The following is a 5,063-nucleotide window of genomic DNA, read 5'->3' as shown; positions in this document are numbered from 1 at the left end:
GCTTATAGGCTTAGAGTAAGAGATTGCCCCGAAAATGGTAAAAACGCTATTTATAAAATTGTCTACAATTTTGATGTCCTCACAAGTACAGTGTTTTGTGTGTGTGTGTGTGTGTGTGTGTGTGTGTGTGTGTGTGTGTGTGTGTGTGTGTGTGTGTGTGTGTGTGTGAGGGTGTGTGTGCGTGTGTAGCTGTGTACACACACACAAGTCACTGCAGTCTGAATGGTAAATGTCTGTGACTGGAAGGCTGTTGAACCACACAGCATCCATGAAATCACAATTCAAATTGGCTCCAGAAGATAGCAGAAATAGGAGTGAATATGTGTGTGTGTGTGTGTGTGTGTGTGTGTGTGTGTGTGTGTGTGTGTGTGTGTGTGTGTGTGTGTGTGTGTGTGTGTGTGTGTACAGTATGCGCGTGTGTGTGTGTGTGTCTGTGTGTGTGTGTGTGTGTGTGTGTGTGTGTGTGTGTGTGTGTGTGTGTGTGTGTGTGTGTGCGTGCCTGCATGCATGTCAGTGTAGGACACAAGCTAAGGAACACTGGAGAGCTGTGTGCTGACAAAAGAGGAGCAGTTAGTCCTTGGCCAACTGATAAATGACTACAGGGAAAGAGAGGCAGAGAGAAGAGTAGAGAAAGAGAGAGACAGAATGCGAACGAAAATAAAAGCATGGGTACCGATCGAGGCTAGACAGAGAGCGAAAGAGACAAAGGAATAGAGACAGACAGACAGACAGAAAACATGAAAAGGGTGAGATATTAAAAGGAAAAGCAGAAACTAGAAAACTCTCAGGTGGAAAAATATGATTAAGTAGACAGACACAGGCATAGTGAATTATAGTAATAATCTATTGTTATATTATAACAATAGAGCTACATTTTAATCTGCTTACTGTAATTCTTCCCCACGGAGTCAGTGTCTCAGTAATTCTGCGGTGTCACTGTAAGCGTGTGAGCAATGTTTTGTTACAGTGAAGTTGAACTATGAAGTGAACGGTTTAGACACATCGTTTACTGAAACATCAGGAGAAACAAAACAAGACTTAACAGCCCCACTAGCAGCCCCTAGAGCCCATGATGCTCCAAAATAGAAATTGGCCAAAGGGTGACACTAGAGGAAAAGCCACAATGGGGTCAACAGAAAAATAAAATTATTAGAGGCCATCGTTTGTTATTGTTCATAACTTCTTATCGCTGCCTCCTACTGTCTGTCACACACTTATTTGCATTTCATCTGTCGCCTCTTGTCCTCATCTTTAAATGAATCCTGTCACACCTGTTATCCACTTGTTTTCCCCTTGTCCCCCCAACCTTACAGTACCCTTGTTCTTTTTGGCAGTGCAGCATCTGGTTAAATTCACAGCCAGTTAGAGGGTCTGGAATAATGTATGTCCCATTCTCTCACAGAGAATCCCAGTGTTTACTTTACATTTGCATTTCATTTGCACCCTCTCTGAATGAAATTAACACACAGGATTGCGTGTCCGCTACAAGATGAATGAATCTATTCCACACTCATCTGCTGCCATGTGAATCAACAATTTGATAGCACGTTCACTTGTTGTTGTTCTCCTGACTACTCTTACTGGGATGTATTTGGCTTTCTAGTTAGAGCTCTGTGGAGTGTAGACAGAAACACAGCCTGGAAGAAAAAGAGAGAAAGCAGAAAGGAGGGGAGGAGGGAGAAAGAGAGAGGGTGGGACAGCAAATGAGGTGTGTGTAAAAAAATAAAAAGAGTACTGGGAGAGGAGGTTGATGCCCAACCCTAGAGAGAGAGAGAGAGAGAGAGAGAGAGAGAGAGAGAGAGAGAGAGAGAGAGAGGAGATTACAGTGTCGAATCCAGTCATCCAGAGGAATTCAGCCTTAGTAGTGGCGTAGCGTACAGAACAGAATGCTCCCTTACCGCTGGGGGAAACCGCCTTTGTGTTCCACGCTGCAGTGGGTGTGGGGAGGGGGAGCACATTTACCGTCGCGCCTAAGGAAAGAAGCCAAGAAGTGTCCTCCAATCAGCCGTCAGTGATTTATCTCATCTGGTGAGGCTGCTGATGGTGATTTATGACTGACCTGAGAACAGAGTGCACTGCACAGCACGCAAAACCACCTGGAATACTCACTTATACACTCTTTATACGCTTTGATTCCACACAACCTGAAGCACAAACACCTGCCTATGTGGACGGTTTCCTTTTTTGTTTTTACTCAGAATGACCTGTAGACAAAAGAGGATTAACTAACTGCCTCCCATTCTTCAATTTAAATTTTTTCTTGGAAGACGGATGGAAGATGGACTAACTTCTTGTTTCTCCTGTGTGGACACAGACACGGAGCAAAACACGCCTCATGTTTCAATCTGGAAGATACCTGTAGACTGTGATGTATCATCCATCACCCCCGCATTTCACTTCAGCGTCTCCTGTGTGTCTCGTTCTTGGTTTCACTTAGAGGCGTGCTCTTTACTCAGGCTGAGGCTAATCATATCTATGGCACGGTGATGGTGACACTGACAGTAGATGGAAATGGAGAGGAGAGAGGAGAGGAGCAGACGAGCAGTTGGCCAGATTTTACACGCTTGTTTGCCCTGTAGTGCCTGCTGAGAGCGTCTGACACAAGGGAGTAGCTCCGCTGGCCCCAAAGTGTTGTGTTCTCTGTCTGTGCGGTGTAAAAAAAGATTGATCATTATTCGGGTCCTTTCATTGAGAAATTCCATTAGCGCATGAGTGAGTGAGTGAGTGTGTGTGTGTGTGTGTGTGTGTGTGTGTGTGTGTGTGTGTGTGTGTGTGTGTGTGTGTGTGTGTGTGTGTGTGTGTGTGTGTGTGTGTGCGTGTGTGCGTGTATGTGTGTCTGTGTGTGTGTGTGTGTGTGTGTGTGTGTGTGTTAGTGCCAGGTGTGAGGTTACTCAGCCTCTGGACACGTTACAGGTGTAGTGGAGCCTGGAGAAATAGGATTATCACTTTGAACAGGTAGTTGCTGGCAGCATCAACCCAGGGCTCCAGCTGTCAGGCGAGGCTTTGGGCCACTTCCAGAGAACCAATAAACTGACTGGAGGTTGAACCAACGTAATGAGTCTCGGGCGACTGAAAAGTGAAGTGACCTCTGCTGCCAGAGGAGGCTTTGTTGTAACTTTCAATCCACTCAAATATGAATTATACATGAGGGATGCAAACGGAGGTTAATCACTTCAGTAGACTGAGAAATAATCTTTTAAAGAGAAGGGAGACTACAAAGGGGGACTGAGAAAGACTCTCAAAGATCGTCAGTGAATATGTCCCCCGGCACTGGTTGTGCACAAATTAAATAATTCAGGTGAAGTGCGTTTTAGAAGTTGAACAGCTGCAGCATCAATATAGCTGGTGGTCTCGATGGTAACTAATGTAATTTTCTCAATGACCGTGCAATCACAGCATGCTGCATATCAGCGCGTGGGTGTGATATTGATTTCAGCACTTGGCCAGGTTAGAGGGCTGTCTGGTCACTGCTTGTAAGAGGTCACTAATTTAATTATAATCCATCATTCGCGCTCACCCCAGAGCAATGTAAGCTGTTGCCTTGTACGGATGATTGGAAAAGGATGTGACTTAGAGGATCAAAGTGCGACAACTTGTCATGATATCTGACACCAGATCAGATTAAACATTTCATCTCCTCCATTCCTCAACGGGCGTTCTCTTGGGCACTTGCCTTCCTCCCAACATCCACTGCCAAGCATCTAACGGATATTAAACGCGTACATTTTGCATTCAGACATGCGCTACGAAAAGCCTCTTTGTATTTTAAGAGGCCCTCGGTGGCAGTCGTGCTGACACATCCAGAGCGCTTGGCAGGGTGTGTGTGGTAGCCCTGCGCCCAGAGAGAAGCCAGTGTTATCGTCTTACTTTGACGCCCTGTGCAGGTGTGCATGTTATTGGCTTTTGTCTCTCAGGAGGCATAGCTTATCTTAGCCCCACAGCAAGGGCTTAAACATCCTGCTAAACGGTCTAGTGCACAGCACCCCTCCCTCTACCACCACCATTCAGCACCAACAACAATCCCACTCAACCTTTCACCATCTCTTTACTTGATGAGTTTCCATGGAGTTAAATTATGAAGTGCCCTTGACCCTGAAGTCACTGGGGAGCCGGCATTTAGAAGTCCATTGATCCTGATGGGAGTGTAGCAGAGTCCCGACCAGGAGAACTTATCTCACTGGACCAGACCCAGCAGAGCTCCAGACAGTCTGGAGAGTGGAGGGCAGGAGAGGTGGAAGCCTCAGACAGACACAGAGAGAGACAGAGAGAAGGCGAGTTGTTTGTCTGTGAAACTTAAAGTGTTAAAGTGTTTTAAATAGTCCTGTTTGGAAGAGTGAATGTGATTGTGAAGTAAGTAAGTAAAAGTAAGTAAGTAAAAGTAAGTGTCTAAGTAAGTAAGTAAGTACTTGTGTGTCTATGCATGAGGAATGGGGGCATGATAACCCATTGCGTGTCAAATCCAGAGATCATTCTAAAAGGAGAATGTTCTCTGCTGTACGATGTGATCACATCTCATAAGTCACTGGACCGTCACTAAGGGTCCTAGGGGGTGCCTAATAGATATTATTAAAAACCCATCTTTCTCGGATCAGTGATCCCATTCATTCATCTGTCATCCTTGCCCTTTGCACATCAGTCAAACGAAGGTTGTGATGTCGTCTGCTACATAAATACGACCTGCAGGCATCCATGCACGATCACTCAAACAAGGTGTTTTATGTCTGCGATGGGGACAGAAACAGGCGGATGGATGGACTTTGGGTTGCAGCGCTGGTACATGTACATTATCTTTGGATTATGCTACTGGAATTTCACGGTGAGAGGATGAAACGGTGACGCGCCGTACAGAGAAACTCACTTCTCTCTGTACTAATCTGCCACGGCTTCACTTTGTGTTACTTTGAAGAGTGGTTTACAGTTTAATTCCGCAACACTGTGGATGAAGGAGGGGCTCTGTCACAGACAAAGACTCTGAGAGAGAGAGAGAGAGAGAGAGAGAGAGAGAGGGTTTTGGCTTATTTGGACCTGCACAGCCCAGCCCAGGCACCGGGTCAAAGGTCACA

Source organism: Protomyctophum parallelum, assembly GCF_964188405.1.
Source record: "Protomyctophum parallelum genome assembly, chromosome: 7".
Lineage (NCBI taxonomy): Eukaryota > Metazoa > Chordata > Actinopteri > Myctophiformes > Myctophidae > Protomyctophum > Protomyctophum parallelum.
Note: the sequence above shows the minus strand (reverse complement) of the source record.